The sequence below is a fragment of the Cryptotermes secundus genome, unplaced genomic scaffold (genome assembly GCF_002891405.2).
Source record: "Cryptotermes secundus unplaced genomic scaffold, Csec_1.0 scaffold654, whole genome shotgun sequence".
NCBI classification, from domain to species: Eukaryota; Metazoa; Arthropoda; class Insecta; order Blattodea; family Kalotermitidae; genus Cryptotermes; species Cryptotermes secundus.
In genome coordinates this window covers 1,352,909-1,378,855 of record NW_019727402.1, presented here as the reverse complement: position 1 = coordinate 1,378,855, position 25,947 = coordinate 1,352,909, and the positions used below count along the sequence as shown (strand labels likewise).

General features: G+C 40.0%; 1 protein-coding gene across 1 annotated transcript in view; it reads right to left on the bottom strand.

The window, feature by feature from the left end:
• Positions 1-25,947, bottom strand: part of LOC111864709 (small conductance calcium-activated potassium channel protein) — a gene marked incomplete in the record, with an annotated part of 758,647 nt that overhangs the window by 628,184 nt on the left and 104,516 nt on the right. The window contains 1 exon segment of the mRNA XM_033751546.1: positions 13,292-13,360.

Below are 25,947 nucleotides of genomic sequence, written 5' to 3'. Positions count from 1 at the left end.
TAATGCCAATTATGAATGTACGAGTATAAAATTTTTCTCAAATATAATTTTTATCACGGTTCACTACAGTATTGTTTTCAACTGACGCGACTTCTTTATTTCTCGCGAGGAACCAGACAAATCCGTTATATAACGAATATTGAATTAAGTGAGGAGAGAAATGACAGGGCCTAATGGCATTTACGGGGCCCACAGTAGGTCAATCTACGTCAAAAGCCAAAAGAAAAATAAGCCGGAATACTGCATAGACATACTCAGTATGTCAGCTTGAGTGTGGCTAAATTGTTGTACAAAATCTAGGCATATCGAATAATATCGATAAATCGATGTGACATATCAGAGAAAAGTGTTCGATATAGATCCAGCGTACAGTTATCGCAAAATTTCTTGGTAACGTAAAGTTACTCTTCATTATTCCAAGATACTGCAAGATAAGTATCCCGTCAACTGCAGAATAGATACATGAATAACCATCAAAATTTTGAAATAAAGCAGCAACAATGTAAAGTGTTTACTGTTGAATTCATTCATGTACTTGATCAATTACATGGGGCCCTAAACCGTTTAAACTTTCCGTTATCTACATAAACATGTCAGACACAGATATGAAATTTCATTTTGATTTCCACCCCTCATTAAGTCCCTTTGAACGTCAGCAGTTCAAGTTCAGGCTTCTAGATCTTGACGAACGGCAATTTTATTAATGTCACTATTACACACGTGTTCCCACAAGGCAAATTAGCTACTTCCTTACATTTAATGTCACTAATTTCTGAAGGATTAACCCTTCAACAAGGTTAGTCACACTTGTAAGCAAGATCTCTAGATCTTTGAAGTTTTAAATAGATATAACATCTCCTTCGAGGATATATTTTCCTTTGCTTAATCCTATTAAGTCAAGTTATTAGTGTGTATTGTTTTATTTTCTAGTGTTGGGAAGTTCTTGAGTAGCTTCACAATATGTGGATACTCAAGAAAGGCTCAGCTCCATGAGTGAGTATTTAATTTTTAGTCTATCTTTAATTCCTTTTCTAGTCCTAGCCTAGCTTTATTTACGTACACATTCAATGCTCGTCTGTTATAGCTTACTCGCTGTTGGCAAGAGAAATTTAATACAATTGACTTGTATTATTACTATTACTATATACACTACCTTGTCTTATATTTCATTTGTATTTTGTTGTTTTTTATCTTACTTGTGACCTTTGGCCTGTCAAGTTTGGACTTAAATAGATAAAAACTTAATTGAATTATTACGTACTTTAGTGCTTTCCTATAATAATCCAATGTGATATCGCCAACGTATTGACTGATTTGAATAAAAGCATAAACAAAGTTTCACAGAAAATTAGGAAACATTTATCTAAGTTTAAAATAAAATGTCTGTAGAAATTGGTGGGAGTGAAAACCGTACCAGTAATTTCTGTTAACAGAAGCAATGATACCCCACGTGACATGGGCCTACCGCATACACTGTAATATACCAAACTTCAGGTTCGAAAGGGCTTACCGATATTTTATAAACACGTCATATTATAAAAAAGCCTCTACACAATCCTGGTTAACGCAGATTTTCATGAACATGTAAATTTTGTAAGTTATAAAAATGGACGACTTACTACTTAATAAATATGTGTAAAATTCTCTGACCGTCGATGATTATAATCTTCGCATGCTGTATACAAGAGCCTGTCACTAAGTGTTTTCCATTTTTCTGTGTCTAGTCTGGTTGGTAGCCAACCAAAGCAGGTATCTATTGCGCATACGTTCATGTGCTCCGCCGTTTCGTTGCTTGGCAACGGTTTATTGTGTAAAGCGAACGGTGTGTGGCCATAAGGCAAATAATAGACCACTGGTCAGAGGAAATACGAGTGGGTATCGATATCAATGTCACAATACACACGCGGTTTCTTTATTTAGGTCAAGTGCACTATAACAAAACTCGGAGAACGACTGACCCCTGGACATCGTCTTTCTCACAGGCGGACGTATAGGCGTATTGATAAGACTGTAATAATAAAGAAACTATTTTAATGATTTAATTATGTTTTAATTTAAGAAAAGTCCGAGCGATTAACCAGCATGTAAGGCAAGTCACGAAATTTGGTAGTTTTATCTTTTTATTTATTGCTAGTTGGGTGAGACTAAGTCCCTTGTACTGCGGCCACTTCTGGCCTATTGTACCAGCCCAAGATGATAGGTGAGGGTTATTGTGGAGTAATTGGTGGAATGAAGATTGGCAAGGGAAACCGAAGTGCTCGGAGAAAACCTGCCCCAGCGCCACTCTCTCCATCACAAATCCCACTTGACCAGACCCGGGATCTAACCCGGGCCATCGCGGTGGGAAGCCAGCGACTAACCGCTTGAGCTATGGCGCGGCCTAGTTTTATCTTACATCTACTCCACACGAAACTCAAGTCCACTTTTATCAACTCTCATACAATCATCACATCGTAAATAACTTCGTATACGTTATAAAATGCAGGTGTCACTGGGGTATGGCACACTTATCCGAAACAATTTTAGATAATGTATAGTCGAATGCTTAAATAAATACTACTATAAAGTACTCCCAATTTGTCGCAGATTCTTATCCAGAACAAAGGAAACAATAGGAGTAATGATATGTACAGTGTTATAATGGGCACACTTGGAAAATATATGTATCACATTTGACTACAAGTTCCAGCATTGTAATGATTGTCGAAACAGTTACACGTTTATATCTGTGAAGAAATTTCATACTGAGTGAGTGGTTCGTACTGTTACATTATTATAACGTAAAAGTGAGACATTAGCACGCATAGGTCCATGCGTAGACACTGGGTATAATTAAAAAATTCAAGCTTCGTATGAACGTTGCTAAGAGTAGGCGGTAAAAATCGTTTTATGTTGTCGAAACAATACCATAAGCCCACATGCATTAGTGCTAATGAATAATTCATTAAGCGTCCAGTAGGATAAGCTGAGGAATATCTTACTTACTTACTTACTTACTCATGGAACTGAGCCCTTCTTGAGGAGCCGCCAATTCTGCAGCCACTCAGAAATTTCCCAGCATTTTATGGAACCCGAAGTTTCATTACCGTGTTCACAAGAGCCCTCCACTGGTCCCTATCATGAGCCAGATCTATCCAATCCATACCATCCCATCCTATCTCTCTAAGATCCATTCTAATATTGTCCACCCACCTACGCCTTGGTCGTCCCTGTGGTCTCTTTCCTTCCGGCTTTCCCACCAATATCCTACACGCATTCCTCTTCTCTCCATTGGTGCTACATGACCTGCCCACCTCCTCCTCGAAATATCTTACAATAATATTAAATCCTTCTTATTATCTTGTAAAGGAACCAAAAGTGGATTCGATAATGCAAAAGTAGTAAACCATCGAAAGAGGTGGAAGTTACATATAGGAAGAATGAGGGATGAAAGTATAAAAGCAAATAATGAACTACAAGCTGAGGGGCTGCAGATTCATTGGCCCCCCGAGGGAAAGGTGAATGAAAAGGGAAGGAACTAGCTTATCCTAATTTATGGAATAATAATAATAATAATAATAAGAAGAAGAAGAAGAAGAAGAAGGAGAAGATCCTTAAATTGTGAAAGTAAGCCAGTCCTGCTGCTAATGTTATTCAGTAATTTCCAGGCGGTCTAATAGTATGTATTTAAGAAAAAATTATTTTTTGCATCCACATTGTAATTTTGCATCTCATATTTAATTAATTATACCAAAAGAGTACAAATATGGTTACAAATTACTTAACGTTTTTCTGTGATATTTACTCCTGTGTAAGTAGAGATACTACTACTCACTCGGAAAAAAGCTACGTGGTCTAGTCATCAAAAGATGAAGAAAAATTTCAATTGAAGTCATTTCATTGCTGGCAAAGGGTCGAGTCAGAAACAGCGGAGTCTATTTTATTCAAGATCCTGGTTATACATTTTAGAAGTTCGAGTAATTGAAGCAACATTTATTTCCCATTTCTTGCCTCTCTAAATTTTCAGTAGCTCTCGTCTTCAGACTTCATAAACATACATCATTCTACTCGGCTCCTTCGAATTTCGTTCTTCCCTTTCTTTATGACTCTTTTATAAACAATTTCTGTTGATCCTCTTTCAACGTTTTTTGGATTGTGTTCGGGTATTAAATTCTTCCTGGCTACTTATATTCTTACATTCTTTCTACACGTCCACTCCAGTGGACAATTTATTCTTTCCTCATCACGATGACTTCCTTTAAAAATTAATATCACATTTTCATCTTTAAAACCATGCAGCTTCATATATAAAGTGCGCTCAACTGAAGTACAATTTTAGCTTTGATTCATGAAGTATTTAAAACAATTAAAATAAAAGTACTTAAATTTTCAATGCCCACAAAGACGTTCACCTTCGAATGACTTGTTTTTTTTCTATTGTTTCAGATCATTTCGACACTTCCTTAACTGTGCAAGTTAAACAGCCCCTGGAATTGGGAATGATTGCGAGTGATTGATTGTACAGAATATCGAATGCAGGGGTCCAGTCTAGATCGAAAGAGGAAAGCTGAAATAAACTCAGTCAATGTAAAAAGCCATTATGAGAAGAATCGAACATGTGACCTCGATAATACAGATCAATTGCTAGCTGCTCATTCTGGAAGTTCGATTGGTCACATACTCATTACTTCCTAAAGTAAATCTACAGAGATTTATTAAAATTCCAGAACAATAGACCCATTCTAATCTAATATACAACCTGCTCGTAACTCAATCACGTGTCTCTGTTTGCTTCGGATGATTAATTTCCGCTTTCTGTGTTCATTGTAACACAGTGTTAATTTTCTGTTGGGCATTGTTTGTTTCAATTTCAGATTTTATGTGTCGAATATTAAAGCTACATAGGCTGGTTCGTGCAGTATTTGTCAATACGAAGCATTTCGTTCTGTAAGCACAACTAGGCTAGGAGGAGACTGTTGAGACCAGATCGTTGTCATGGGAACGATGGTGCTTTGTGGTGCAGTCGAACGATTCATTGATGAGACGCAGTCCAATAAACAAAAGACGAGAGATGTCCGGTTGACAGGGAGGCAACCAGTTGTACATAGCACCAATAACCAGACTACATTTAAAAACTGCAATACGTGATGTGGATAATGTAGTGTTGGTTAAGTACCCAAACACAAAAGAATAGTTTAATGACATTATCTGAAGAAACCATTTACTTGTAAGAGAAATTCCATCATTTGTTAATCGCTTTAATATTGTCACGCACAAGGGGATATCGTGACTAATAATAATGGGTAATGGATTTGATGACCGAATTTATTGGCACTTTATAAGTACAGTCAATTGTAATAGCTCATATATTGAACTCCTTAACGACGTTTGTCTCACGAATTTCTATGATGAATCTCTCTCACTGCCGCCTGAATTTCTGCCTGTTCTCTACTATTAACTGAATTCAAAGTCAAAGTCGAAGTCACATTGCGACTGACGGTCAGTCAGGCAGTCAGTCAGTAATTCTTGATGTAGAGTCCCATTTTGAGCTCATGACCAGATATTTATTACTATTTGACATATACGGTCTTATTTTTGTGGGGCGCCCTCTATGACGAGAGGACGGGTCTGTCTTTTGTATATGCTTCTGGCCCTTGCCAGCGCAGTCTTTCTGGGGTCCGAGTCCCTTGGGACTCGCGACCATATTTTACTGTCTCAGATGGGAGATTTCCCTTTTCGTCGCTTCCTACGACACTCTTTGGGACACAAATACGCTGCGTTTTATAAATTCCACGCGGCCCGAGTAGAAGTCACCGCTTTCAAGAGCTCTATTACTGTGTTTCACAAATGCGTTGTCTCCTGGAAACCATGTATTACTTCCGAAGCAACGGTTGGTTTTCTTAGTGTTTACAACCTTCAGTGTCCGTATCGGTGGGAAACATGTTTCGTAATTAGTACGTTTCCAGAAATCAATCCTGTGGTAACATGTTTACCTATCCGTTTCCTAGAAACGGACCATATGTCACAATATCTCTTTCTCCAAAAGGCATAAATGTGAAGCTGTTCATTCATTTAATTAAGCATCACACCATGAAGATATGTGGAGGAATGCACACACAGCTTAGAGCATTCTTAACATCGGCACTTGATGCAGTTAGATAGATTCAAGCTCCGTCCACTTTATTTTCAGGGAAGAAGCCCCACGTACCCAATGCGTGGGAAGCTGAGTTGGACCCAGAATCGGTACGAACACTGTGGAAATAAATTGGTCTCTTTCCAGCACCGAGAATCGAATCTTGATTCCTCTGTTGTCCTTCCCGCAGCATTGTCTCCATGCCGACTGAAATAGGTCTTGTATGTAGCTGAGTGAATGCTGAGAACTAATGTCTTCTCAGTTAACCAAACAATTCCCAGTTTTCAGCTACTTTCCATATTCCGAAGAAATAAAAGTAGGCTTATGAGAATACCTTGCTGTCTGTCCCTTCGTCCGCCCTATTTTTGATAGCCAACGGCACGGTAAACACGTTCCCGCGACAACGAATACACACGGTACGTTACGTAGCGAGAGAACTTGCTGTACAATCTGAGGGCTCATTACTGTTTTGCAAATGCCGGTGTGGAGCCCTGAGTAATAGTTTGTTTTCCACTGGCAGGTTTTACTGTATTGCCTGGTATCCCTAACTAAAATCCGAAGAAGAAACTTCTCAAGTGGAAAGATTTAGGATACAACTTCAGAGCTGAAACTAACTAAATAACTGACTGACTGACTGACTGACTGGCTGGCTGGCTGTGTGGAGTAGTCCTTAGTGAGGAACTGAGACTTGCTGAGAACAGCAAGAAGTTTCCCATGATTTATCTCGCACAAAGGTTCATCACCGTGTCCACAGGTACCACCGCTTGTCCTTCGTTAGCAGAGTAACAAATCTAATCGTCATCCTCCTGCCTTTTTTTCTTCTAGTTCTTTTTTTAACACTTTTCTCATTTCTAGGCCCAAACGCAGGTCTTTGAAGTTCACTGTTTCCTTCCGGTATTCTTTCAGTCAGTATATTCGTAATGCCGAATCTCAGATGTAAGTCTTGGATTAGAATTTTCCCATTCATGTAAGATTTGAGGTCTTCACGGCGGTGACTATGAAGAAAGCAGTCTTCTGGGATGTGGCACCGTGTTGATGTGGTGTTAAACGACGTTTTGGAGGAACGTACCGGTTCTCACGTTCTCTTCGCTTGCGGATTTTATTATTTTTCCTTCTACCCTCAAGATGGAGGCGATACGTTCCTCCGAAACGTCGTTAATACTACCTATACATGGTGCCACATCCCAGAAGACTGCTTTCTTCATTTCCCATTCATAAAGTGCAGTTAGAATTTCCTGTACAGTTGGGACTATGTTGAATCGATAGGAACCAAAATTAAATCGTCCATCACGGTTAGTATACATCTGAATTACCAAATTTAACTGAAATCTGTCAGTAGCAATCTGGGATTAAACAAGAGGAGGTTCAGACACAGTTTCATTATAACCACAAAAATAATCCTTGTAAAATATCTTCACTGTATAATATGGTTTAAGTGACTCAGAACAAAATTCAATTAAACTCGTTATACAACCTCTGTGGTCTAGTGGTTAGAGTTCCTGGCTACAGATTCAGAGGTCCGGGTTCGATTCCTGGCGCTACCAGATTTTTTTCTGAGAAGTAGTGGGTCTGGAACAGGGTCCACTCAGCCTCGTGATGATAATTGAGGAGCTATTTCAAGGAAATAGCGGCTCCGTTCTAGAAATCCGAAATTAACGGCCGTGGGGTTTCGTTGCGCTGACCACGTGACACCCTCTATCCGCTAAAGTTGGCACTAACTTCGCCGACCAGCGGCGGCCGCTCGGTCGGTATAGTTCGCTTGCGGACTAAAACCACGGAGTTTGTTTGTTTGTTTTTTTCTTTTGCATGCTTCCTCTTTCTAATCTCAGACCTAATACAGAACACGGAATGATATTATAAAATTTATTCTGTGTTATTACTGCAAATACATATGACATATGCGGCTGTTACAACTATAAGCAAGTACAACTAATTCAATATCCCTTCTTTTAATTACATGGGAAATCTTTAATTTTTTAACTTGCCTTATTCGTCTCTTTGAAGTTGTAGCTATTATATATTACATTATCTATAAGGAAACAAATATATTCAGGGCGAAGAATTTGTATATATGTAACGTGTAACTGACTGCGTGAGTCTCTTCACTGTCTTCAAGACCGCTTATTATACCAAATGGGCCAAAAGTCAGTTAACATAAATTATTCTCAAGTATTAGCGGATATTTTCATATTTAAACCCGTCAGTCAATCTTAGAACGGTATTACAGAGTCGTGAGTTGTGCACTGAACACGGAGGATCTCATTTCGTTGCAAATTCCATTAAGTAATAAATAAATTTCTCACGTTTTAGTATACACTTTACTAACTAGTTAACAAAATTTTGGGCCACACTGTACGTGGTCATTATTATATCATTTTCGATTGATTTACTTTTAATATTGTAGTATAAATTCGGTTTAATAACTTTTCTGACATGCAGAGTTCAAATGGGGATTGCCGCTGAGGGAGGATCATGAAATACAGCACGGCCTCATGACCTTTCATAATGAAATGTGCATATTTGTGACTTCAGATCAATATTTACCATACATCGTAGCAAAGCAGTTTTGAAATGGACCATATTTTATACATTAAATACCCCAGAAATTTTAATTAAACGATTTGTCATTTATCACTCTTATTTTGTATTCGGGGAGATCCCATGTCACAATCTCTTGATACTGCCTGATGGTTGTCCTGCAACACGTGATATTTCCTTCCTCTGCTCCAGTGGGAGATCGTGATAGTCTTACATTGCTACCTCGCAGTAGCGTAGTTGGTTGAGGTACTATGCTACAAGCACGAAGGTCGCGGGTTCAAGTCCCGATTAAGTCGTTGGATTTTTCAATTAATTTAATGCTTCCGGCCCCAATATGACCCTGGGGTCGAGTCAGCCCTAACAGAAATGAGTACCAGGAATCTTTCTGGGGTGGGGTGGGGGGTTACGAGCGGCCAGCGCGTAAGGCTGACATCCTTACGAGCCTTGACATCTCACAAACCTATAGGTCTCCACGGCCTGTTACAGGGATTGCTTTACTTTCAATTACCTCCGTCATTTTTCATTCTACAGTTTATAGTCTACGCAGCTGATATAACCGTAAAATAGCAACCATTCTTAGGTTACTTAACGACACTGTTTCACCTGCATGGATTATGTAGAATCGAATGATGGCATAAGGAAGATGAGTGTATATAGTAATACATTTGGAATAAGCTGGCAGTAGCCCAATATCTAGACATTCGCCTAGAGGCACTGAAGAAAAACAAGAACAAGATTCCTCAGAATGTAACCAGTATGAGCTTCAACATTGGTTGCTTACGAATATAGCTCCTAACGCATTACCGTTATAAAAGGCCACTCCATTAAAAAGCTTCGTGACCTCAATGATCGGACGGAAAGAAACAGGCAGAATACAAGTATATTTAAGCGTATTGTCCATACTGGCAACAACATCTACGTAAATCTTTTACTGTCATACCTACACGCGATAAATAAAAAAAAAATATAAATTGTGTTCACGTCCAGTGCAGCGTTTCGTAGCAAGAGTTGTCACGGTAAAGCTTTCAGATCCAGTGAGCAGAACATGGGGTGAAGCACTGGAAACTGATTTACTTACTTACTTATGGAACCGAGCTCTTCTTGAGGAAATGCCAAATCCGCAGCTAGTCAAGAATTTCCCAATATTTTATGGAACCCGAATGTTCATTACCGTGTAATTACTGGTCCCTCTCCTAAGCCAGATCAATCCAAACCATACAATATCATCCTATATTTCTAAGATCCATTTTAATTTTGTCCACCCACCTACGCCTTGGTCGTCCCTGTGGTCTCTTTCCTTCTGGCTTTCACACCAATATCCTATATGCATTCCTCTTCTCCCCTATTCGTGCTACTAGCCCTGCCAATCTCATCCTTCTGGACCTGAACATTCTAATTATACTTGGAGAAGACTGGAAACTGATGACAGGAAAATATTGAGTTATCTTCAAGTAAAAGCCAACCATAGCTCAGGCGGTTAGTCGCGGCCCGCGATCGACCCCGGGTCTGGTCATGTGAATTTTGTGGTGGTTTAAGTGGCGCTGGGGCAGATTTTCCCCGAATACTTTGGTTTCTTCTGCCAATCTTGTTTCAACCAATTGCTCCAAAATCATCATCATTATTATCCGGGGCTGGTACAATAGGCCAATAGTGGCCGCAGTACCAAGTGGACTCAGTCTCACCCCACTAATAATAATAATTAATTACTTACTTACTTATGGAGCTGAGCCCTTCTGGAGGAGTCACCAATTCTGCAGATACTAAAGAATTTCCCAGCATTTTATGGAACCCGAAGGTTCATTGCCGTGTTCACAAGAGCCTTCCACTGGTCCCTATCCTGAGCCAGATCAATCCAATCAATTCCATCCAATCCTGTCTCTCTAAGATCTATTTTAATATTGTTCACTCACCTACGCCTTGGTCTTTCCAGTGGTCTCCTTCCTTCTGGCTTTCCCACCAATATCCTAAACGCATTCCTCATCTCCCCCATTCGTGCTACATGTTCTGCCCACATCATCCTTCTTGACTTGATCATTCTAATTATACTTGGAGAAGAGTATAAGTTATGAAGCTCCTCATTATTATTATTAATATTAATAACAATAATAAAACTTTCATTATCGTACTGCGTTTTACTTGTGGAAAACGACTGTGGCCCTCGGTTCTAAGCAAGTCACACTTTTTTGCATTATGATTTTCTCAATTTCCAATCAAGGCAATTAGTAAATTTCATTTAGACAGCCAACGCTAAATCATCTGTTTTATATCTTCCTCCTTCAAAACGTTTCCTCTCTCTTCTGACCCTTTCATAGCTTTATCTACGTCCCTCCTTGTTCCGTTAAAACAGTGAATAAGACATTAGGTCCTATCTTTCAAACGACAGCGTTCGGAATATCGTACTGCAGTTGTTCAAGTACGTAAAAAGATCTATTGCGTGGGAAAGACATGACATGCACACATAATAAGAAAGCACGTGCAGGTGGCCATAAATTGCCTCCTATTCTTTATAGGGCTATTGCTACTCTGTGATTACGACCTGTCAAGTCAGGCACGACTGCGCGTTAGTATCGCCCACGTGTCAAGACAAATAAGGTAACATCCCCAAAACAGAACGTTATGGACTCCTGCCAATTTCTTTTAATAAATCTCTTTTTGCCCAAGAAAAATCTCTGATCCTTCTGGTCTCGATTTATTTGTTGTTTGAAAGAGATCAAAGAAAGTGTCTTCTCCCACTGGCTCTCAACTGCTTAATCTAACAATTTGTGGTTTCTCTAAAATTGAAACGATCATTTGTCACAGAAACGCCTCAACAGTTGTTTTTATAGAAAAGAAAACATAGGGAAGACGTTAAGATATCGAAAAGTATAGAACAAGGGCAGTTTGATGTGGTTATTTTACCTATATCGTTTATATTAGAATGACATGATATGAGCATCTCAGTATATCTGGTTTGCCTTATGCGGATTATTGAAGCTCCGACACGTTTCGGTCACAAGTTACCGTTGTGAAGGAGGTTAGGAGTGTTAAGATAAACTTTAAAATGCCTAAATCATAATACGTATATTTTTAAAGAATTAGAACTAATATTATATTAAAGTTCAAACATGTGGATCAACGTTAACTGCAACTATCTTTTAACTGGCATGTAGTGTGCATTACCGCCACAATCTCGTTTCTGATCAATTTTCTCGACAACTTCCTTCGTCCTATATAAACAAAAATTAGTACGATGGACAATGCTTAGAATATTTGTCATTTTATTAATGAACCATCGTTACGATCTTTTCGCCCTTCCCGAAACCATTACACCTGAAAACTGGAAGTGCAACTTTTGACGAAACCTAATCCAAAATACCTGCCTCACATCCATGTTTTACTGCATATTACTTGAAAAATGTAGCAAAAAATAATAATGTAACAAAACACATTAAATACTAAGCCATACATGTATGTATGTATGTATGTATTATGAGAGGGGGTGGGTAACGGTGGGTGCCATCAGCCCCCGTAGAGCCAACGAGGTCGGCCCCCGGTACCTTGATTCTTCCCCCATCCACCAGAGGCATTGGAGACTACTTGGGTGGGAAAGGGCCTGTAATTTAGCTCAGAGATCTCCTAGAGATATGAGGTTCTCTTACGTGCCGTAAATCTACGACACGGGACACACGGCTTAAAGTCCCTCCCGGAGGACTTGTTCCCTGAATTTTTCCGCCCTTAAAAATTCCACGACCTCTGCCGGGTTTGAACCCGCGTAGCTTGAGTGATGGGGTGGGAACGTTAACCCTAGACTACGGAGGCCGCTTAAAACCATACATACATGTATATACATACCTAAAAAGAAATGTGAACCTATCCCTAACAGGCAGTGAAGGCCCATTGGGATGTGAGAAGTCGAGGCTCCCACATTTTCTAAACAATCGGCTCAAAGATGGCGGTAAGTTTGCCAGCCATCCGCGCCGGCCACCCTTTACCCCTCAGGAGTATTCCTGGTACTCATTTCTGTCAGAGGTTGTCAACCCCAGGGCCATATTACTGCTGGAAGTATTAGGTCAACTGAAAAATTCAATAATCACATGGGTAGTGGAACCCGCGACCTTCCGCCGTGAAGCTTAGTGCCTCAATCAACTACGCTACCGCGTGTTACACATGTAAATATTGTACTTGACGTAAACAACATCTGAGTGCCCAATGTTACGTCAATCACACAAGGATTATTCTGTACACAACCGAAATTCATTTGCAAATTATGTCGTAAACTTCATCACCAATTTAGTCCTACATAATTTTACAATAATAAAGCTACAGTCGAAGAATATATTTTATTTATGGTAGAATCTGACTATTCTTCAGATATATGGCCAATATACAAGTATCAATACGCTAGCGGTAATTATTACCAGATTCAAATCAGAGCGCTAGCAGTAAAGGAAAAATAATAGGATTGTCATTGTTCTTGACTATAATTTGTTTTATTACTAAACAAACAGTCATTTCTTGCAAAATACCGTTAAACAGTTGTAAAGACATGCATCATATTCATTAAGGGGTTTCAAAATTTTCAGATCACCTGAACGAATTCAAAACATGAAGGAGTTACTGTTATTTCCTCTAAAAGCTTGGGGAAGATTTTGAATTACTTACCATCTTCTTTACGGGTCTGCGATTTTAAATTGCCACCAGATTCCAGATATGCTATGGAGTTAACGTTACCTGAAACAGAATTTTCATTTTACAAAACGGAGTCTATAATATATATTCATGGTTCAGACTTCAAGGCGGAATGTTGTGGATGAAGGTCTGTTCATTCATAATCAAAATTACTTTCTTCACATCTGACCTTTGTACAGTCGCTTTATTTGATAAATGATATTTCCTTGACGATGTCAGACACTGTATAAACTATAAGACGTATTTCAAAACAAATTCTGAGATTAATGTTTCTTTGTACCGACCCATTGTAGGAGATTAAATTATTTAATCGTGGGTTGTCCTTCAAGTATTCCCAGAATTTCATTCAGAACAGAACACAATAACACAATGAAACAATCTTAAGGATATAAATTTAGTGGTTATATGGAAAGGAAAGAAGTAAATATTTATGTTACGAAAAGTACCTGAGAAAGCTTATGGGTCCCCGGAGGTTAAATGTCAGTATACTCCGAAAAGCTATTCTATTCAAGAGCATCATGATACACGCAAAGAAGAGAATCCTCACATTCTGCTCCAGTGCCTCAGAAAAGCAGAGCCAGGAAGCTGAGGAAACTTGGTAGATAGTAAGCGCTATATCCTTTAACACCACTTTTGCACAAAGCGTGCATTTCGGATTTCTTTTTTCTTCCAACTCTAAGAGGAATCAGATAAATTATAGGAATTTCAGCCTTCTACAATTTTGTGTTACGACGACCGGATATCCGATCGATACGAAAAGAGACGATGAAATATAATTCGTAGAAAATATGAACTTTTAAAGCTGTTCACATGGAATATTGTAGCGTCACAAGAATGAGAATCTGAACTCAAATTTCGGTTATAATAATGCGTATACATTTCCTTCGGTGAGTTTAATTCACTTTCATAGACTGATCAGCGAGATATCGAACGAAATGTTCTCACTTCCTTAATCTTCCCTTTTATTTGGAAGGATTTTTAATTAAATATCCTTAGGGAGATTGTCTTGTGTATATTAATGTGTAAATCAAGGATTAACCTATACGTAACAGAACTATCTACTTTACGTTAAGCTATATATGAACTTTAAAGGATCATGGCACATTTGCTCAAGCAAGAACTGTGAAGCCAGCAAACGGCCGTTGCTAGGCAACGGCTCTGCAAACACATCCAGTATTCTCTAGGCAGTCCATATGCATTAGTTACGTACTGTAACAATAGAAGAACTGTTAGGAGAAATGTTTTCTGTGCTGTTCGTTTCGAAGTGTTGTAAGAAGGACAAATCTAGAATTTAGTTAGTTATAAGACAATCGCCGACCAGTAAGGACGTGAATACAGAAGCTAAGGAAGCTACGGCGTTGGCAACCGTTACCAGGTGACACCCAGTAAAGATATAGGACACTGGGAATATTCCGTACGTGCTGTAATGAACTGCAGTGTGTGAATTAACGACAGCCCTGTAGTTACGTGTAGTTACGTTCTGTAAAACTTCAATAAAATTAATTACCAATACAAACCTATTCTATAGTCGATCACATGACAGTATATTCTGTAAATAGGCCCCACTGAATACTATCTCAAAGACAAGCATGACAAAGTTGTTGCCCCCAGGCAAGTGAATAAGTACCGTTATGTACCGTTTTGTTTAGAAGATGATACAACCAAAAATCTAAAACTAGTTCCAAGCTAAACACAAAGAACTGGTCCGATTCCTTTAATAAGTTGTGACCTCTGCTTTTCTGTTAATTCTCCTCTGATTTTACCACTAAATACCTCCAATAGATGAATTTGTCAATTTATTTCGAAAAATTATTAAACATAAGGAACAAAAGAAGAAAAAACAAAGAAGGAAAACAGATTGAAGATTTCATTTAACACTTTAAAGAAAATTTGAAACCATGTGGATCACCTCATTTAACGTTTAAAAAAGTCCTCAATTTGTCCTCAGAATTAGTGTGTTTCGTACCATCCTCAGAATAAATAGTGATTATTCCCTTACTTAATATTAACCGACATGTCTGTAAAATGGTGACTCTGTGGGCTTTCCGTGATTTACGAAATGAACCCTTAAAAAATACTCAGCTGAGCTTCACGTTTCAAATATTTTATCATGTCACTGTTTTGCATGTCTTCATTGAGATGAAGCCACAGAAGGCTGTGCATCGGAAAACTCCCCCAGCGATGAGCTCCTCCCTTCCAACTGATAAAAGTTTTCTTCTGTTTCCCAAATGACGTGAAGACAGAGAAAGAAAGAAAGAAAGAAAGAAACTCGGAAAGGAGAGTTCCTGATGTTGGGGACCCCAAATTTCTCCAACCGGGTGCCTACAAATTCCAAGAATATTTGCATATTGTTAATTTTTTTATTACGTTGAAGAATTAGTTTTATTGTGTTTGGGGCTGAAATTAAGACAAGTACAGTTGTTTAAAGCTGGCTCAAACACTGGGATAGGCGGTTCGAAACTCATTCGGATCGCGGACGTCTGCCCGCGTTTCTCCTGTGTTCGTGTTGTCCTGTGTAGAAAGCGGCTTTGCAATAGGGCTGATCCCCGTCCTTGTAGTCCTGCAAACTGTCTGTAAGGTCCATAGCGCCAGATTATTTCCGATGAGATACGACTCAGATGGCCTAATACCTAAGGAAGAAGAACCCAAGTTTGAGAAGACAATTTTTGTCACAATCAACCGCGGATGGATATCTATTAGTCAATCTAAACACAATACGAACGTCTGTGGTGGAGGTTATGTCGGTTCGTTTGTCCTTGCCTTAGCATGCACATGCCTAGAAGTCCCTAGCACAGCGTCTATGACTCTATGGGATCGCTACTCGTCAACCAGTGGAGTGAATTTAGTACCGGTTCATTTTGGTTGATACAAGTCCTTCGCATAGTTCGTAAGAAATTGATAAGATTTTAATATTTGTCGCTCACTCTACTCTGCTGATGAATTTCTATTATCTGAAAATGACTCATAGTTATGTTTCAAACGTCTGTATAAATGACATAAGCGAAAAGTATTGCTGTAAATGTGTGGAATTATTTGAAGTACTGGAATACCTTATGTGAATTCTCTGTGTGTATTTGTACGTGAAATATTTAAAATAATTTCAATTGTACTGCACTTCATATTACAAGTTTCCATGACTCAGCTCATGGCCATTTTTACTAACTCTGAACCAATGTAATGCAACAAGTGCAGTTTTTAGTTTTCTTCAGTTTCATGAGGTGGGATGAGACTGAGTCCATTTGGTACGTCAGCCACTAATTGGCCTATTGTACCAGCCCCGGATGGTAGATGATGATGATGATGATGATGAGTGTGGAGCAGTCGGTGGAGTGAAAATTGGCAAGGGAAACAGAAGTACTCGGAGAAAACCTGCCTCAGTGCCACTTTGTCCACCACAAATCCCAAAATGACCTGACCCGGACTCGAACCCGGGCCGCAGAGGTGAGAAACCGGTCACTAACGGCCTGAACCACGGCACAGCCATATGTAATATATTATCTTTGGTTTTAGAAAAGAAAGCGTGATCATTATGATCAACGTGTCAGGAGCCGAAAAGTTTCAGCCTCTCGTCAACTGTCGTCCTCGACCTCCTGTACCATCCTGTTTGTAGGTCATTATTAATCTGGAAGTCTATTTCCCTGCATTCTGTAACACTTACATCTTCCTACGGACTGAAAGTTTCGTTAAGACTGCTTCGGTCTTTAGCAGGGTCGGTATAGCGACTAGCTAGGGGCTGGACGACAGATGTGTCGGAGTATTTGTTCCTGTCTCCTATACTTCATTTGAGCAGCTGTTATTCTGAAATTTCCTTTGGTGTCTATTGCCCAAGTTTACTATCAGAGAAGGGAGCTAGGTAAACTGACATATTACAGATCATAACGAGGGACATAGTTTTGACAAAGTGCGTACTTTTGGACCGTGATCGTTTTCTGAGAACTCCAAATATCTGACACTATATTGGGCGATAATTCTTGAATGTTAGCTTGAGTTCAGCTGGTCAAACAATTTCGCAATTTTTATGATTCCTATGGCTCAGATGGACGTTAAAACGAGTTCGCCACAGGGCCCTACCCTCAACAAGTTCAATCCAGTGCACCATCTTATTTCTTTGATATCTAGTTTCGTACACCAGTATCTACGTTTAGATCTATCTGTTTGAGGGTTTCCACTAAAATGTTAATGCCTTCCTCACCTCTCAACAAGAATGTTGTCTTCTCTGCTTTATTTTCCTTGCCTAATTGCAGGTGAGCCGATCAGAGTGGACGCGCGGTCTAAGGCATGAAATGTCTTCGCCCGCTAGAACACTGGGGTCGTGAGTTAGGATCTCACTCAAGGCATGGGTCTCTTTGCGTTTATTCTGTATTTGTGTTAAGTAGCGTCCTAGCGAAGGGCTGATTCCCCGTCCAAGGAGTCATTCCGACTATCTTAGATTAGTAAACTGAAGTGAAACAAAACGTTTCACGGATGCCCTATGCTCCAAGATGGAACAACGGGAATAGAAGAAGATGAAGAAGAATGAGAGATGAAGCGTTCATACTATGAAGCTCCCATTCTGTAATCTCCTTTCCTTTATTACTTCCTCTTCTTAATTACAAGCGAAGTTCTTAGCAATAAGTTTGCAAGCAACCTCAACCGTTTAGCGTGACAGACTACATTTAGCATCAGTGTGGGTAAAATTGACCGTCTCTGTGGTCTAGTGGCCAGAGTTCCTGGCTACAGATCCAGAGGTCTCGGGTTCGATTTCCGGCGTTACCAGATTTTCTGAGAAATAGTGGGCCTGGAACGGGGTTCACTTAGCTTCGTGAGGATAATTGAGACGCTATTTGAATGGAAAAGTAGCGGCTACGGTCTAGAACCCCGAGATTAACGGCCGTGTGGATCCGTTGCGCTGACAACGCCACACCCTCTATCCGCTAAAGTTGGTACTAACTTCGCGGACAAGCGGCGGTCGCTCGGTCAGTATAGTTCGCTTGCGGACTAAAACCACGGAGTTTGTTTTGTGGGTAAAATTAGTCTTTCGCATATTTCAATGTTTAGGTTTTCACGTAAGAGAAAAGATGAAAAGAAGATTCGGGAGTGAATGGTGCCACGATTTTCCCGAAATTTGAGAGGTACTGTAACATTCCGTTTCAGAGCCGAAATTCTGAGAAGCTGCATTTTTTCTTCCCCGTTTCTCACGAGGAAGCCAAGGAACCATGAACTGAAGGAAGACTTCACTTTTAACATGTCCGGTGGGTACGGTTCGAGATGACGTTTCCCTGAGTGATTGACGTCACGAACCGACATACTGACGCTGGGGGAATAGCGGATAGGAACAGGCTAGACAGCTCTTCCACCCCAATTCAACCCCTTGCCATTACCCAATGGAGTAGAAGCGAATCAATTTCCCTATAGCAACAGGACACTGCACTCAACAAAGCAATTTTCACACTACAGGTTCCTTTCCAATGCTCAACCCACCACTTATCCACTCCCTCTGCAGCCTGACATATCTGGGAGCATCTCAATCTGGCGCCAGCTGAAATTAAGGGAAGATTCGTGAATCTTTAACTTTGTAATATACTTCGAAACCTAGCACCTCTGACTCCAATTAAAATTACGGAATGATTTTTGAATTTTTAACCTTAAAATATATCTAAAAATATAGTACCTAATTCCAGTTAAATTTACCTAATAATTCGTGAATGTAGTGTGGCTCAAAAGTCAGTTACCTATAATTCTCTCGTATTAACGGGAAGTTTCAGATTTAAACCCTTCATTCAACTTGTAGAAGGGCATCACAGCGTTATGAATTGTACGTGTACACTGAACATGGAGATCTCATTTCGAATAATTTTTTATAAATTCAGTAAGTAGTAAAGATATTTATATCATATTTTCAGATAAATTTTAACTGAATTTTGGGCCATCTTATGTTTAAATTATTGAACAATTTATAAAGCTCTGACTCTAACTAAAATTGCCCATAATTTGTGAATTGTGAATCTGGCCTCTCTCACTCTGATTTCAAATACATTTACAGACTGACTCATAAATTTTGATTTTGAAAATATGTTTGAAAATCTGGCAGTTCGGATCTTACAGGACTTCTATGAACTAGCTCAATACCCATCTGTCTACTTATGTTTTATAGGGGATTTTAATGTTGGACTTTAATTACAGAAAAATGACAAAGGCACTAATATACAGTTTTTCTTTAATTGCTAGTGGGGTGGGACTAAATTCCTTGTACTGCGGCCACTTCTGGCCTTTTGTACCAGCCCCACAAAATAGGTGAGGGTGTTTGTGGAGCAATTGGTGGAATGAAGATTGGCAGGGGAAAGAGAAGTACTCGGAGAAAACTTGCCCCAGCGCCACTTTATCCACCACAAATCCCACTTGACCAGACCCGGGATCGAACCCGAGCCGCCGCGGTGGGAAACCAGTGACTAACCGCTTGAGCTATGGCGCGGCCGTCAATATAGAGGGTTAGTATAAAAGAAATAGACACTTTCAACGTTTTATAGCAACCAAAGTATTGTGGATATAGCCAAAATACTTGCATGGAATTTAGTATATGTCTTTAAGTTTGTATGACTAAGTTACAAATGTTCTATGTGTGAGACTTTAGTCAGACGGCAGAGATCAGTACGATAACCCAGTTCGTTCTGAACACCGCTCAACAGACCAGAGCATGGCACTGACAAGCTGACCACCAAGAATTCTGATCTAACTCCCACTGATGTTTTCTGGTGGTGATATATCAAAGACAAGAGTTTTTGTTCCTCCATTTCCTGTAAGTGTAAACGAGCTAAAGTAAAGCATCACAACTGTTGCGTGTGTTGACGAGGACATGCTGCCGTGTGTTTGGAACAAATTGGATTATCGTATTGATATCTGTCGTGTGACAAAAGGCTCACAAATAGAACATTTGTAACTTTTAAAGACATATACTAAATTCCTTGTAAGTATTTTGGCTATATTAACAATATTTTGGTTTCTATGAAACATTGAAAATGTTTATTTCTTTTATACTAGCCCTGTATTTCCATAGGGCGGTAGCAGGATACAGGATGACGAGTCATAAACGTAATGAGAACATTAAGGAAGAACTATAGACAACAGATATCAGCAGAGTAATGAGAAACTCTCATGACAAATAGCTATGACAATTGTAAATAATATGTGAAACCGAATTAAGAAGCTTCTGTGTCAATATAAGGGCAGGACATGTCATGCACGTACGGCAGACAATGAAGGTAGGAGTTTCAATTGTTGTAGCAGGACGTGGCCAAGACCTTAATCTGTGGTTATAATGATGATGATGATGATAATAATAATAATGACGATAATGATATTTAATAAATAATCAGCTTGTCAATATGAATGAGTGTTCCTTATCGATCCACAACACGCTGTGTTTGAAGGACCATATATTGACTGACCCAATAAGTGAAATGGGACGTGTTGTGACGTCATAAGAATTATGTACCATAGTTTATCCACCTATTTCAGAACTTTGTTAAGATAAAATTTAAGACTTAAATTAAGTTCAGTAGACTGAGCAAGCAGAACGTATGAGTACATATTTCCAGTCCCGGCAAAAAATAATTCAGTTTGAGGTACCTAATAAATTGAAACCACTTCGAAACCAAGATGTAAATGGGAGAATAGCAATGCAGTGATCAATTAAATCCTAAACTATTTTTTTTCCTTGGCACTACAGCCCCAGTGGGCCTAGGCCTACCTCCATGAACTTATCCGTTCACCTCGGTTTTTCTAGCTCTTACACATTCGGTAGGACTCCTTGGGCGGGTGATCAGCTCGTCGCAAGGCCTCTGCCTGTACACAAACACAGAATAGCGCACACACACAAACTAAACATCCATGCCCTGAGTGGGATTCGAACCCACGATCCCGGTTTCCAAGCGAGCGAAGACAGTACATGCCTTAGACCGCTCGGCTACCGTGACGGGCCCTAAAATATTTAGCGACAATAAATTAACGATCGGACAAAATTATGTTTAAGAACAATGACCTGAAGGTACAAGCGTAAGATGAAAGTGTAGTCAGTGATTGTGAAATGCCTGAGTTGTATAACAATATTTGAACGAGACTGGGTGGGCCACAAAACCGGTATGGATGCTGTTGGGTACAGAAATATCTCTTCCCCTGCCGGGAATCGAATTCCGCCTCTCCAGCCCGTAGCCTGTCCCTGTACCTAATGAGCTATCACGACTCCCAGTATTACAATGGATCTGTGCGGACACTGAGAGCTAAGCTCTGAACTGGAACGTAGCAGATTGGGTTAGGTTGAAATGGCGGCCCTTTGTTGTTCACGTATGGGTTCCATAACAATAGGAATGTTCGCAAGTCTCGAGTCTGACACAGTAAAATATGGTCGTCAAGTCCCGCGGAAATCGGATTCGAGAATGACTGCGCTGGCGAGTGCCAGCAGCAATTGCAAACGACAGACACGCCCTCTCGTCAGAGATGGCGCCCCATATCAACAGACCTGCAACTGAAATCTGGTCTTGACACAAAGAGAGACTGTTAGACTGACCGTCGGTCGTAACATAACTTTGACTTCGTCTTGAAGCCAGTTAGTTGAGGGTCAAGAGTTGAACGGAGAGTTATGAGATGGTAGATAGCCGACAACGACGTGAGCAAAAAGTACACTATTGGGAGCAGCTACCAAGCAACGATTAGTGAAGACGCAGCAAACTGAGAAGATTTAGTATGTGTTAAACCGATGTTCTAAACGTGTAAATTAGCAACAACATTATAATTTTTTATAGTTTCGAGTTTAAATCCAATTTTCAATTCAAACCCTGTGTCTAGTCAATAACAGTTGAGAGTAATTTTAGATTATTTTGTGGGCATCGCAGCATAAAAATGATAGAGACTTCGTGACCGTCCGACTCTTCGTGTCGTAATAACTTCGTGGAATCCCTCTCCTTCGGAATGCAGTCTGCGTTTATAAATAATGGAGAAGCACATGAAATTTGCGCTCTAGTAGGTAAAGTTGTCCCTGTGCTTAACTAATTCAGCACTACGCCATGAAGGCGTGTGGGAGAGTGGATCTGTGCCATATATATTATGTAAATCAAAGATTGAGCACTCAACCAATAAAAGTAATTAATTTTATTAATATATTATTTCAATGAAACTCCATCGACAAATTACGTTGTTCATTTTCTATTATATTTCTGAAAATGACTCATAGTAGACACCGGATCCGGCGGGCGGACAGACAGGCAGGCAGGAAGACAGGTAGACCGAAAGACGAACGAGCGGGCAGGCAGGCAGATATAAAGAGAGACGGGTAGGTACATAGGAAGGTAGGTAGGTAGGTGGGTGGATAGATAGATAGATATAGATAGACAGATAGATAGATTGACAGACAGACAGACAGACAGACAGACAGATAGATAGATAGATAGATAGATAGATAGATAGATAGATAGATAGATAGATAGATGTTCTTGCCTTCTCTTTTGCTTATGTTAAATGAAGGGGAACTTGGATAGATCAGCTAGTCTACTGACGGGCTCGAGACTGGACGGCAGAAATGAAAGTTCCAGCAGGTGGAAGAGAGAGATTTCTCCATTCTCCACAGTGTCCAGCCAGGCTTGGGGGGTTACATAGGCTGGCGAGTAGTAGGACGAGACTAAACGGGAAACCAGTGCCTGGGGGTATAACCGGACCACTCTGCTCCTAGGGATAAATACAGGCACCTGGCCCTGCAGGCTGTGGGAGTCTCGAATCTGAGACGTAAAATGTGGTCATAAGTCCCGCGGGTCTCGGAAGCAAGAATGACGGTGTTGGCGAGCACCAGTTTCAATTGTAAATGATAAACCATCTCGTAAGAGAGGGTGCCCCGTGTAACTGACAATAACAGCCCCAGATGGAGCTTGACACAAAGAGAGGCTGGCTGACTGACCATGGGCCCTAATATTAATTCCAGCTCTGACTTTGAAGGCAGTGATGAGTTGAGAGAACTGACAGCTGAGTTAGTTGTGAGACAGTCGCCAGACGGTAAGGACGTAAGCAAAGGACACTGCTGGGATCCGTTATCAGACAACGGCTTGTGGAGGCACAGAAGACTTAGTGTGCGTTGTAGTGAGAAGCTGAGTGCATTAATTAGTAGAAACGTTATAATTACTTCTAATTACGATTTATAAATGTTCAGTAAACCCAATTACTAATCCAAATTCTGTGTCCAGCCACCATAACGTGGCAATAATTTGTGGTAATGCCCATCCACTATGCAACGATCCTACGTCATCGTCAACTGGTGCAGAAGATATTTAGTGTTCGTTTTTTCTTAGTTAATTCAACAACGGCTTTTAAATAACCTAGAATGGAGGGATGGTTATGAATGATGAGATGAAATGGATGTGGAAGGAACAGTTCATGGCCTGTTTCCACACAGTCAATACGGGATATTTCTCCTTCACAGACTCCTGTACAGAACTGACTGGCTCTAACCTTGTCCCTTACTTATAACATCTCGGCACGACAACACAGAAAACACAGTTCCTCTGTTGCATGTATTTCGGTTGCAGCGGGAACGTGTTTTACGAGCCGTTACCTAGAAACGCCCCCGGTATATCCGCCCACCCAGCAGTCGTTTTATAGCAACGGCACTACACGTTACAATATAATTGAAATTTGGTACACACTACGTAACTGATCAAGAATTCATAGATATCATCTTCAGAACATATAAAGCCCGACAGAGATTGCAGGAGAATAATACGTATAGAGAATTGTAGAGGATGGGACAGGGATCTTTTGTGATGTGGTTCACTTCGCTGAGAAGGCCAGGGAAACGCAAGAGCTCAACCTAAATAGCTCGTATAAGAGGATAAAAGAATACGGAACGGCAGGTAATATCATTCTGAGAACAGAATATGGAAGCTAAGTAAAGAAAAAGTACAGTAGATAGTAGACAAAATGGATTTATGTGAAGAGATAAACAGACAAATTACAAAAATATGGGGCAGGAACAGGTCAAGAAGACTAATTTCCTGCACTGGATGAGAAATGCTGACTTTTTACCGCGTAGGTAACCTGCTAAAAAATATATGCTCCTCCATACTAGACAGAGTGAACTACACATCTGCAGAGGGATTCAGAAATATGTGCTACTAATACTATCATTACCGGTCACGGTAGCCGAGCGGTCTAAGGCATGTACTATCTTCGCTCGCTCGGAAGCCGGGATCATGGGTTAGAATCCCACTCCGTGCATAGATGTTTGGTGTGTGTGTTTTGCTGTGTTTATTTACAGCTAGAGGCCTTCCGACGAGCTGATCACCCGCCCAAGGGGTCCTACCGAATGTCTAAGATCTAGTAAACCGAAGTGAAACAGAGAGTTTCACGGAGGTAGGCCAAGGTCCAAATTGGGGCTGTAGACCCAAAGGTAGAAACTACCATTACTACTTATTTTTGGTTTTGAGTGACTCGCACAAAAATGCAAGTATTTTTATTTATTTATTTAACAACCATGTTAGTATTAAGAATGTACCGATCAAATCTTAGTTACGAGTGGGATATTACTCGTATTAGCACAACGTATTACAAGTTTGATGCTTATAATAATTATTCTTTCTGCAATCGATCAGCCACATTCCGACTCATATATTTCTTTTTGCTTTACCTAGGTCTCTCCAGGGATATTCCACTACATTAGCCTTGCTAGGTTACGGCCCACTTCTTCCGAAATCCTTTCCAATTCATCATTCACCAATCATCTCAAGACTCGACGCTATATAGTATAGTTACAGAAAGCGTCGCGAAACATACTACAGAAAAAATATGAAATTACAAAAATAATAATTTCTTTGCGTGTAGTTGTTTGGAAGCATACCAGATATTTAAATCCGAAAATACGTAAGTAATTCTCTATAATCCGGTGTGTAAGAGACGGGAGTAGTGAACCCACAAAACAAATTTTATTTCGCAATTTATTTATCGAATCGAGTGTTTGTTTTCGGTATCTATTAATATACCGAAGTGGTCGTGTGGTGTAAGGCATGAAAATGTCTGCGCCCTCTGGGTCACTGGGATCGTAGGTTGGAATCCCACTGCAGGCATGGATGTCTGCTTGCTTTTATTCTGTGTTTGTGCTGTCCTGTATACAGGTAGCGACCTTGCGACGGGATGATCCCCAGTCCAAGGAGTCCTATCGACTGTGTAAAAGACTGAGTAAATGACAAAGTAACAAAGGTCCAACAAAGGGCTGTAGAGTCATATATAGATTAATGATCTCTAAAAAAAACAATTGAGGTTTCTGACTAGAAATTCTTTCTTCTGTCAGTCAATATATGAAAAGATGTTGGGAAGTGGAAGTATAGCTCCATGCCTTCTTAGCCTCTGCAATAACCGAGAGGGATTGGTCACCTTCACGGACCGGCTAATTTCATCATCATCATCATCATCATTAGTAATCTGTCAGACGACAGGTCCACAGTCTCTTCTAAAAATAATTCTTCCACTTAATGCGATCTAGAGCTTTCTCTTTCAAATGACAGGATCCTCTTCTGCCCCCAAGGTCATCCAGCATCTTCTTACGTCTTCTTCCTCGTCTTCTTGTCACTTCTACCCGCCCCTCTATCTTTCCTTCAATAACTTCTTTTAGAAGG